At 41.2% G+C, this 12,805-nt stretch overlaps 1 pseudogene; it reads right to left on the bottom strand.

The window, feature by feature from the left end:
• Window positions 1-12,805, bottom strand: part of LOC139710944 (electroneutral sodium bicarbonate exchanger 1-like) — a 52,127-nt pseudogene that overhangs the window by 9,991 nt on the left and 29,331 nt on the right.

Here is a 12,805-nt window from a genome sequence, read left to right on the forward strand (position 1 = left end):
AGGAGGATAGAGTATGAAATTGTGCAAAATGAATAAGGAAATTCTTGTTCTGTATTCAGTGTAAAAACTTAATAGCGTTTAGGAAGAATAGGTATCAAAGTAGCAACCTCTTCACCAGATTCAGCATGGTTAGAATTCTTTCTCTCTCTTTGCGTAACTCACGTTTTCATGGGGTACTCGTGGTTGATCTCGATCAGGTTTTCGAAGGCCTCGACGATGAAGATGAAGGAGATGAGAGAGGAGAAGGCCTCTTCAGTGAACCTGGTGAAGTACCGCACCAGCGCGCTGGCATCCGTAGCAACCAGGATGACGCAGATCACACAGGTCCAGAACCCGATCCAGACTCGGAAGGAGATGTAGTCGATCCCAAAGTTACTGATGAGAACAATAAATGATCAATCATTATCTACCCCTAAAAATATACTGTTATCTTAAATGAACCACTATAGATCATTCAATAAACCAGAAATCCTTGACCTTCCGTAAATACATTTAATCTGGTGTAACCCTGCCTCCTAAAAAGAAAAAAAAATAACTGCAGAAGATAAAAACGACACTCTATTTAGATACGTCTGCTGTACAGAAAAAAACAATATCTGATATAAGAAGAAGGATTTGGTATTTTGGAATCTTGTCCTACCTGCATAACTGGTACATGATGGTCTCGAAGATGAGGATGGGGCCTGTACTCCCAATGATGGTGAGAGGTTGGCCAGAGAAGAGATGGTAGATCACTCCACAGATGGCTGCTCCAATCAGACTCTCAAAGGCAGCCTAGCAACCAAGATGATGATAAAACCATCCAAGAAACTGATAAAACTTCTTGCAAAAGAACGAAACCAGGGTAGACGCGTGAGAAGGGCATCACAGAACGACAACCGAAAAGATGAAATCGGTGAAAATTAACAAAACATGGTAGTCTTTGATTTGCAAAATTCAGAAAACTTACGATGTAGTCGTCCGTGGCGTCACCTAGCAACCCTCCGAAGGTAATGATGGGCGTGATGCAGGCGATGTACATGAAGATAAAAGAGGCCAAACATTGGAGGTTGAGGGCGTCCAGGTAGTCACTCAGGAAAAATGGTGCCTTCGTCTTGATATCGTTGATCAGACCACCAAACAGTCTGGAACGTGAAGACGAAAAGGCGGGGAAAATACAAACGAACTCAGTAAATCTTGTCCCTAACTTGATCGAAAAAAAAAAATGTACTCACATACCGTATCGAGTGATACGACATCTGCCTGTCCTGATTAGACTAATTTACTTTTTTCTATCATTCCGTTTCCCTCTCAAAATAGTGACCCTGTTCTCACCTGCCGGTTCTCTTCAGTTCAAACTTGGCATCGTCCTCGTGCTTGATGAGATCCGACGGATGCATAAAGTGCTGGGATTGCCTCCTCATCTCGGAAGACTGAGTCGACTTGGGAGGTTCGATTCGGATGTTGGGGTCCCACGTGCCTAGGGTATTAGAAAACAGGAAAGAAAAATAATCAAAAACCGCCTCACAGATTTCGACTCTACACTCTGCAATGTAGCATGTCTACTGACGACCTTGTGTCTGTGTTTGTCAGATTTATTCGATCGCTCCTTGAATACACATGTCCAATGTGACATTCAGGTCTTACGGTCGCACGGGCAGGTCTACTTGAACGGGTCCAGAAGAGAGCATTGAGGACCATTCTACCGCACTGCAACTACAAGGTAGCTCTTGAAGCAGCTCAAATTTCTAGTCTAGGAGTGAGACGTGAGGAGCTGTCCTTGACATCTACGCTGAACTCTGCGAAGTCAATATACTTTCAGAATTGGTTTGTAATGAAGACCTCCTCTTGAACACTCAGACACACCAAAAGTTACATGGAAAGAAGATGTCACAATAGCTTGCCTGAAAAGACTTCTAAATTCCAAATTAGTGTAAATTATTCATGTAGTTGTTATACTTATGACGGTATGATGTCGTTGATGTTGTTGATAGAGGAACTTCACTATACCCCTGCGTTATATTGTCTTATTGATTATCTGAGAATTGTGGGCATCTTTCACCAATCATTAGAGACAGACACAGCAAGGGAAGAAAACTTTTTTGCCTGGTTATAAGTATCTGAACACTTAACTTAATGATTGTTTAAACATGTTTCTCTCTTTAATTTCTTTCTAATTTTTGCGATTCAACAAGATCTGTCAGTTTCTGCAGATCTCACCTGGTGGGAGGACGGTAACTTGTTCCAGGAACTCATCGAGACCAGCTAGGAGATCTTCTCTGTCCCTTGCCTTGTAGGCCACTTCGTGAAAGACCTGCATGATGAGATGTTTTGAGAAGATATTAGATATCAGATACTCCAAACAGAAAACAAGTCAATCTAACGAGTCACGAAACAAATAAACCAGTTATATTAAAAACACAAACGCGAGATAGCAGCAAGAATAGCGCTCATTTTTTCTTTGTTTTGCGTAGTTTTCTACTCACATCATCAGTCATGAGCGTTGCCATGCAACGGCCGATCTCACGGTACTTCTTCTTGTCCTGCGTGGGCGGTCCGAGCAGGAGGAAGACAAATCGGGTGGGGATCGGCACTTCGGTGATTTCCGACAGGATCTTGCCCTGTGACAGACGCACGAAGGCAACCATCGGCTTCTCGACAAAGTCGACCTCGCCTACGAGTACGTTGGACGCCTCGGCACCGGCAGGGATCTTGCGAAGGAACTTGGCCTGGGGATGACAAATATCCATTGGGTATTTTTGACCGTCAAATTACTAAATTTAAGCACACGATTAAACCGGTTCTTTGAGAAAAGACATTTTCATGCGGTTAGCTTATAAATAAAGACACTATGGAATGTTTATCAGTCCATATACACTGCACAATGTGAAAGAGTACGTAGCCTCATTATCAGAAAATGCACAACTGAATTTATGTATGAATGCTGCCATCGGTCTTCAGTGCTATAACCCAGTTTCTTTTCTTCTGTCTTGTTCGATATCTTTTCTTCTGTGCATTATTGTCATCCATGAATTTATGGTCTTCACTTTACCGCTATCAAGACCTTAAAGTTAATTCTTGACACATTACATTGCACTTCAGGTTGACACAGCATTTGTTTTAATTTTTTAAACTGTCTGAACTCAAAATCGTTTTATTCCTAATCCTTCTAACCCTCATCTTCCTCTGCTTCTTCTTCTTCTTTTTTAGTCTTCTCCTTTTCCTTCTTACCTTTTCTAATTTCGTCTCTTTGTCTTTCTGGTCAAGGCTGTCCGATGTTCCGACGCGACCGACCGAGCCTCGGCTTTCTTGCCGGGCAGTTTCCGACATCTTGGCCAGCCCAGAGGCGCTGGAGTTTTTCCTCATTTCACCATCCTTCAAAGCTGCGTCTGCGTGACAAAGCAGCACAGAGTAGTACCTCAGACATATTTCTTCATCAACTGATAAACATTTGTGCACCTATTATCGCTTATAAATACCATATTTTAGTATAATGACGATACTGTATCCCTCGGGTGCTGTCAGATAATCAGTTTCCGATTCCAAATCAGGACCACATGCATTCTTTTTTTTAATAGATAAATTATTAATGTTATCGTTCAATAGCAATCCCCAGCAATCAATTTTAAATACGGGTTTTTGAAATGTCTGTTAGTGTCGCACACACAGTAAAGAGTCACAGTGTCGCTTGTCTTGTTAGCCCCACTCTGTAATCTCAGCACTGTTGTCGCTATAGGGTTCATATTTTGTCGCTACGCCCCGGTAAGACCCTTCCTCTGCATCCTATTACAATTGTACTACATAAGCCTTATCAATGAAAGCTTGTCACGTGAAAAGCTACTCGATTTGAATTTTGTCTCAACGTACCTTGCTCCATACTGCCGCCAGTGTTGCCCGTAGACTGGCTCCGGCCTATCTCGGACATGGTACGGTCCATGCCAGGGAACATGCTGCTTTTCCTGCGGCCCTTGTTGTAAGCTTTGTTCTCCGGCTCCTTCTTCTTCTTCTGTTTGTGATGGCGATGGCGGGTGAGTAGGGCCTCACGGGCGATGATTCGCTGGTCCTCCTCAAGAACATTGGTTGCCACGAGGTTATCCAGTGTGAGGTCTGCATGAAGTGGGATCAGCAGAACGCCACGAAAAGTAATCAATCAAAATATTTCAAAAATTTCGGACCCATGATGTACAAGAACACAAGGATTAAGATAGATACATCATACAAATTGATAAAGTTGATGTGTGTATTAATATGTAATAGATAAGGAGATCTCAAATGTGCAACCATCCGCGTTCTAACACCTTAGAAATGGCATACTACTGCATATCAAACTTGCACCCATAAATGGTGTCACTATACTGTAACATACACCTTACGTGGCGTCACCAGGGGCTTCGCATATCCAAAATTGGCGTCTTTCTTTATGGTATCAAGTAGCCTACCACATCCCACATGGCGTTTTGAACTGGAAAATAAAACTTTACGTAAAACGTCGACGATGCAGTGTGTTTACAAGCAGACCCTTTTCGACGCTTTTTTTTTTGGGGGGGGGGGGGAGGGGCGGAGTGGTGTGGATGTGTAACAAGTTATGTTGATAACGATATTCCAGCATTTTTAACAGCACTCATACTAACATCTTACAATTATGTTGCCAATTTGGAGGCGACCTTACCAATGATCTGCTCCAGATCCTCTGCCTCCATGTCGAGCTGCACGCTACCATCGCGAATAAACTTCCTGAGTTGAAAGAGACTGTGTAGGGATAGTGTGGCCACGTGAGGTTTGCTCCATCTACCAGCTCCATGGTCCACGTTCTCCTCGTACTTCACCCATCTGTGATCATAAACAGGGGTTGTCAAAGTTCATGACATTAATTTAACTTAACTTTAAGTCTGTTTGTGATTCTTCCGTATTACGTTTAACGATTTAATTGTAAATTTCAGCAGCGAATTGTCCTTCACATTGTTTTCTCTTGTTTTGCTCATTTCTTCTTACTGTAAGATCGTTTACATGTGTTGTTTACATTCGCTTCAGCAAAGTTAAAACCAAAGACTGTCGGAAGTTGTTCGTCTGCTACCTTGAATGGAGAGCTAGACCTGACCCACAGAAAATGCTGCTTTCCAGCCAGGATGTAGAGAGCTATGACCGAGCCTTAGAAGGGAATGGAAATCGAGTCGCTTCAAGCAGTCTGGCAGAATCTTATATAATTGTGTTTGGACTCTGGCTTTGAAAAGCTGTTGAGGCCACAAACCTTGCCGTCTCTTTCCACTCCAAGAGGCGACCCTCTTGGTCGTAAAACAGCTCTTCCATTTCGGAGTACACAGGGGGCGTGTCCTTATTTCCTTCTCCATCTCCGCCTAGCAGGAAATGTACGCGCTGTGAGGGCGTCTCGCCAAGCTCTGCCGAAATGAAAAGGAATGCATTATTTCGCATTGCATCGCTGGTTACATTTGCTGTGTATGTTAAGCAAATTGGTGTACACTGTGTGTAAATCCGAGAACATGATTGACGGATACAACTAAGTAAGAAAGTAGAAGCAGAAAAAACAGGATGGGAATGAATAAGAGTGCTAATATAAAGGGGAAAAGGGAAAGTAGCACAGAGTGTACTTTGCTTGTTTCATACCGTTCTCAAAGCTCATGATGTGGTTGATGGGCGTGGAGGGCGTGGTAGGTCCGTTCGTGACGGGGCTGGCGTGCCCATTTTGCTGCCCCTTCTTACTGCGCCTGCGCTCGTCTTCATTGGGAATGTGGACACCAACGAACATTTCTCCTGATCGATGGTCTGTTGGAATCGATGCAAGGAAAGAAAGCATAGACACGAAGGTGAACTACGGGTAGACTATAAGCTAGTCAGGTCAGTATCAAGAGAACACAGAGAGAACAATCAAAATAGATATATATCATTAATTAGAAGTCATAAAGCTGGGTCTTAAGTTGTTGATAGATTATAACGATGTTATGAAAGGAGTAGATACAGAGTAATTACGGATCAACACTAATCACATGTTCAAGACACCAGAAAGCTGCAAATGTGAGAAACAACAAGAAATGAATAAGATAAATTCTATTCACGGGGTTGTCAGACAGAACACGGCAGGAGGCATGCACACGCCACGTACTTTTATTTTTAGCTACATGCCGTCAAGTTCATGATTTCCAACAGGATGACTTTGTACTTGAATGGTTTTGCCCTAAATTCGAGACAAGCGTGTCCGTGAGTCATCTCACAACTTTCGGATATCTCTACTGGGCCCCCTTCCCCCAATACCCGAGGGGGAGAAAGGAGCCGTGGCCCGCTAAAAGATACCGAGTGTTGTAAGAAGATGAATAAAAGTTAAATTCAGCAAGTCGTGTACAAACATGTGACTGTGGGATAACTTGCTCGTGAACAGGGGACAGTAAAGGAAAAAATAATGCACGAGCTTTATCATCCAAAGGAAAAATTGTCTTAACAAGATTTGCATTTTCCTACTCGGCGTAATCAATTAATTTTGACAGGGGAAATATGTGTGTTATGTGTCATTATGTGACTAAGCAACCGGAAGTAAGGTTCGTCGCACAAGTTCGTCACGAGGTTAGCTCGAGCAACGTCAGAAAATGAAATAACAAATCTAACTTTAGAAAAAAAAAGGTTTCAACATTTGCAAAGAAAAGAAGCACCAAACGACACACACTTTAGATTGATTTACATCAAAACTTGACATCATCACGTAATATGCCATTTATCCATATTTAATTTCGACCTTTTTATTGATATATTTTGTTTGCACTTGTCACATAATCTGAATTTCATATCGCGTTAAAAAAAGTTCAACGCAATGATGAATGGATTGATAAATTAAGGCAGAAAATGATGATGATAATGATACTAGTAATAGCAATGAGAAAGATATGACGTCATTGAGATCTACAAGCAATGACAACTGGGAAGACGCGAGACTAGAAAATTGAGAGTTCATCATTTTATTTTATTTTGTTGTTTCCAAAAGAAGCCAAGAGAAAGGACATGAATGATGCTTTGTCTGGGTAGGTAGCTAGGTTAACAAATGATCCCCCTAGAGTTTACCTAGAAGTCAAGGACGATAAACTCCTCGACAAAGAGACAAAGTTTGAGGAGATAAAAACCGAGGCATGTCTTAAGCGGAAGAGTTACTCATCAAAATATCGAAGTCAGCCATGAGACAAACTTATACCAAGTGCTGACAGACATCCTTCCTCTGTTAGTCCGTTAAAATACGGGACTTCTACAATCATTTCCTCCCGCAAACCATGTACAATGACTGAGTCGACAGATCTCGAGGGAATAGTTCTTTGTAAAGGTAGTTTGTTTTAATCTTTAAAAATTCCAGGATTTCCTTGATTTCCATCTGTAGATGACGTCTTGCCTTAGCATACAAGTTATGCTGGTCGGATTCTCGTGTCAAGCCATTGGATACTTTAGTACATGTGGCGCTCATAGGTTGAGGTTTAGGAAGAGACTTTCCCTAAGTTTCATTGGTGGCGCCAGACTAAGGCCCATAATGCAATGCTGCAACACCAGTTGGCGTGACGCCGCACTCTGAAATCTTCTGCTACGAGTTTATCTGCACATGATGGGAGTGCTGCCCTATTAACCCCGTAAATCATTTTATACAGGTGAAGAGAACAGACCGCGTCTTGTCACCTTGAATTAGTCAGCTGTTTTAACAGACTTCATATCACTTCTTTTTTTCCTCTTTGTAGATACACCCGAGTTTTTAATATCTCTTTTAGAGGCCTGCTATAAAACAAAAAGATAGCACGGAAGTATTACCATAAAACACAATGAGCTAAGTCTAAGAAAGATTATTTCAGGAACATTAAACTCGGCATATGTTAGGCGCTTAAATAAACACATTGGAGCACGTTGGGGGTCCAAGGGGTATCTGATCTAAAAATGACAAAAATAGCTTTACATGCTCGTAAAAATATAAATATAAAACTGACTTTGATAAAAAGTTCACTGTTAGATTGTATCCCATGTACTGTTGACCTGGTATTATATCACACCACATAAACTTTGATGGATATCATCAAAGCTTATTTTAGAACAGAGAACATGTGAGTCATAGGTCAATGCGTATGTTTTTTAACATTAAATAGAAAATAAGTAAATAAGTACACAGTCGAAACTATTAATGTGCTGTAGATAAGGCTTTTAGTACTTACACGTCCATACGTTAGTATATTATCTCACATACTCGCACAAAATACCACTGACTTGCTGTTTCTCATGCGCATGCCTGCTCCAATCAATTTTTGTTTCGCAATCCGACTGTCAGTCATCACGAACCAAGGTTTAAAAAAAAATCTACATCCATTATTTTTTTTTTCAAACGAGCATGTGAGCGAGACTTTATCGCGCTACTTGCAAAGTCTATAATTATCTGGTCCCAAACCACAGACAGTCGACTCCCATTACGTGGCTACGCGTAGAGAATTGCTCACTCAGTGCCAGAATAAAAATAAAAAAACACCAACGAAATCCAGAGCTTACTTCAGAGGGGCTCTGTCGGCGCAAGAATGCTTTTAAAGTGATCGTAGAGGTCGTGCTTCTATACATCTCAGTTTATACAGTAGACAAACTAACTCGTAAAAGGGCGACTACTCCGCCCCCCCCCCCCCCCCCCACCTCCAGGTGCACTTCGCGGTGCGTTTTTAACAATTAATCAATCCCATTGTGTGTAATATTATCAAATAGGCGGGTTTCTGCGTCAAACGACTTCTACGATTGATGCTATTTCAATATTATGGCCGCAAGAGATTATACCTCTTACGTGCGTCCTTAGTACCGAAATGATAACGAAAAGCATTGCTACTTCAAGTAGAATGAGATTTTGACAATAACATTTTAGATGATAAATGACGTATGTTCAGTTCACCCATATCTATCCTTTATAGTAAGAATTTGTAGTTGTCAAGAAGTACTTTAACAAAGAGGAAATATGCAAATTATAGCAAAGAGACAGTTCCTTCTGAAGTTCTATGAGATTTACTCAGAGACACATCTCAAGAAGATGCTAACAATCTAGTCTTGTTACCATGGAGACATGACATTACAAATTGTAGATAAGATGCACTTAAAAGAGGGGGCTTGATGGGTCGCCACAGAACGATTTCACTGTCCCTTCAAATTCGAATGACTGGATGTGTTTGTATTATGGATGCCAAGTGGTAGTATTATACACATCTTTTGGTTTCTCTTTGCTCATTGACGTCACAATGAAGTGACGAATCGATGTTATCTTTCTGCTTGACAGCATTCTGACAGAAGGCAGAGTTAATGTGTCGAAAGAATAGGACGGATAAGACACTTGTCGTCCCTGTGGATAAGACGGAACTGAATCGCATCGTGACACACCGCGATAATACGACAGCGTATTACGCGCGGCAAAATCAACGGTTCTTCCAAATATGGGCAGGGAAGATACAGTTGCGCACATGACCGACGGCGCGACGCGCGCATGGAAGATAAAACTTGACACAGAGAAAGAGAGAACGCCGGGGGAAATTCTACATTACATTTTAACTATGAGAATGACGTCGACATAATTAGGCGTCGTTTAAATTGATTCGGCATTTCAGATCGTGTCGCTCCTAAGTGTTACTGAGTAGACAGAACTACATTTAATTCAATAGAGGAACAGGAAAATAATAGTAAAAGAGAGATCAAATATAACAGGACTGTCGTCATGCAATCGGAGTAAACATATCAGTAAAGTGGCATTAGATAAGCTATCGAGTAGCGTCTGTAGTTAATGCCGATCATTAGCTTTGCGTCGTCGTCTCGATCTTTTGAAGCGTCCAATTATTCCCCTCCGACAATTTCTTTCCTCTCATGAACATAGAGGGGTGAAAAGTTCAAATGTGTCTTAGAGAGAGGAAACCAGCTAGTTGTTGTTTGGGGTGTGACGCTTTGAGGCTACCGTACATGAAACTATAAGAACAACTGGTCGGTTGCTTCAGTCGTTATTGAGAGAGAGCAAGAGGGCATGCGTTTTTTACCAAGCTTTGCAACAAAATGTGTCAAGATAATTGGAAGCTGTCGTTTAAAATGCCCTCTTGAGCGAAGATATCACGGACATGTGACCACCCTTCTATTTCTGATCTGTCTGGTGTATCGTTAAATCAAAATATTCATTTCCCTCTCAAGTTGATAAGAATGTTTCTAATTTTTCTTCTACATCTAGGCCTACTTCTTTTTCTTTATTGGCATCTTGTGACTTCCTATTGCTACTTTAGTCCCAATCTGCCAAGATTTAAACTTTCTGCTGAAACTGCACGTAACAAAGATGTTAGGGGAAAGGATGTCCGCTGGTTGTTTAGCCACTGACCGCTGATTACCATGGTTACCTGACGTTGAGCGGCCACAATCGCTATGAAGCACATTTCCAGGAGAAATCAGTTGCGTCAAGGCTTGACGTCGGGAATGATTTTAATAGCAGCCATAAGGGGTGCACGACACGAGCTCGCCACCCTCGAGCCATGCAGCCCACGAGCCATGCAGCCCACGAATCATACGTCCAAAGAGTCATGCAATCAACGACCTATAGACACTAAGTGAACAAGGCCCACGAGCTCAACATCAACTAAAATAGACCCATGAGCTGTACGGTCCAAGAGCTATAGACACTACATGTGCACTAGGCACGAGCTCTACATTGCATCATAGGGCTGAATGTAAGTAGTGTCGAGCTCGAGAGCCATATTTGCCCAGTGTCAAGCTCGTGGGCCTAATTTACCTAATGTCTAGTTCATGGGCCTGTTTTACTTTGTGAATAGTTCATGACTCGTGGACCTTTCGTCATTGTCTAGTTCTTGGGATGATCAAGTCATAAGTATCGCTCTCCAGTAAAGATTATCAGGAGAGGAGTGTACGTAATCTTCACGACTGGAAATTAAAACACTTCACAAAAATCCAGACAAATTATTTTGTTTCTATCCCATGTACATGCTCATGTTTCCCTGTGACAAAATTTCAAACACGTACATCCAAGAGAAGCAACCTAGTGCAAGCGGCTATCCAAGGGAGACGAAAAAAAAAAAAAAAAACCCGGCCATTATAGACAAATGGCCGTTACAGACAGCATGACTTTTCGGGGGGGGGGGTGGCTATATACGGCAGGTAAATAGCCACCATAGACAGGTGGCCGCTATAGACATGTGTCCGCTAAGGCAGGTATGACTGTCCCTCTGTCCAGCATCATCCAACGGTCGACACAAAATGGCCATGGACAGCGAACACATGGCGAGGGACACTGAGTACATGCACTTGAGTACACAACCCAGGAAAGCTCTATTTAATGTCGGGCCCGGGCCGCGTGACCTTACTTCCTTAACCAACGGCTGCGTGATAACCACATGACCACCCTCAAAGGTTACAGCGGTTCTGCCCAGACTGCATTCACCAAATAATCCCCATAAATAGATGTCTTTAACGAGCTGACTCCGAATTGGCAATCCCTCCCTTCTGATTATTGGAAGAAGCGACCTTAAAGAAAGCAGAAACTACTCCTGCCTTGCTGTTGAACTGATCGGTACATCAGATGAACAGAGTGCACACTGCCTATGCACATTGAGTTAATCTACTTGAGTTCAATGACCAGATGTAAGCGAGTTTTAAATGTGAATAAGAAATAAAAAAAGGAATTCTGGAATTAAGAACGATGAAACCACTTGCCACTTTTTTATTTTAAGGACTACCTATTGGGGTTATCATGTAATTCAAAACTATTTCTGCAAGCAAATCAAAACTAAACTAAATAACAATCAGAAATATAATGTCCAAACAATTTCTCCTACCTGAGTCTGCTGCAAAAGAAAGATGCAACAAAACATAAGTCAGAAAAATAAACGTATGTAAGTCAGGTATCAGCCAATCAAAATGGAGCAGTCAGAAACTTGTGTATGCTTATGATTGATATCGAATTGATCGGATGAAACAAGGCTCGACTTTTTTTTTCTTTTCTTCCTAGGTTCTTCAAAAAGAGTGGAGGGTGCTCCAAAATAAAAAAGCTTACTTCCAGAAATGATTGAAGATCTTCTTTGGAAATCGAAAATTTTATCGGGAGAACATTCACCAGTTCGTCACGAAGCAGGATATGGTTTTAATCACTATTTCGTGACAGGGTCATGTACGCGGCGATACTCAACGGTAATAAAATGTAAACAGATGTAAATCTTTATGAACAGAGTTTTCCATTAATTGTTCATGTCAGGTCTAGAATATTCTTACTGCGCTTTTTAATGATTACGACTCATTCTTTGAATTAAGACCTGTCCATATCAACATTTTCAAAGGTAGACACAAAGAAAGGTTTTAAGGGGTTATGCAATAGAACAAACATGTCCGGTTTGAAAAAGAAAAGTTATTATACTAATTTCAGGAATTGGCTTGTTTCATTCTTAACTAGTTTTAGATAATGCGAATGACTTGTATATGAAATCATAACAATATCAACCTCAAAAGGATGCCTTTTTTACGACCATAACTCGCATTTTTATGACTGTATTAAAATATCGAAATCATTAGTGGTTTTCAAACTAAAAAAAAGACAAGAAAACACCAAAATGTACAAGGTGTTGAAGAGATAGAAATCAAAATAATAATGGAGAAAGGCATACAAAATTGAAGTCAAGAGAATTGCAAGAAATTATTTTTTTTTTGTTCGAATGGAATATTAAATGCATGAAGATGCTGACTACTTTCATATGTAGATGTTGAAGTACTACTAAAATTGCACACAATAATATAAAGGCCTTTAGGACAAAGCATGGAAGAAGGTTCTCTTTCTGAATAATGACGACAG

Source organism: Diadema antillarum, unplaced genomic scaffold, assembly GCF_040938485.1.
Source record: "Diadema antillarum isolate AM-2024a unplaced genomic scaffold, OU_Dant_1.0 seq00001590_RagTag, whole genome shotgun sequence".
Taxonomy (NCBI): domain Eukaryota; kingdom Metazoa; phylum Echinodermata; class Echinoidea; order Diadematoida; family Diadematidae; genus Diadema; species Diadema antillarum.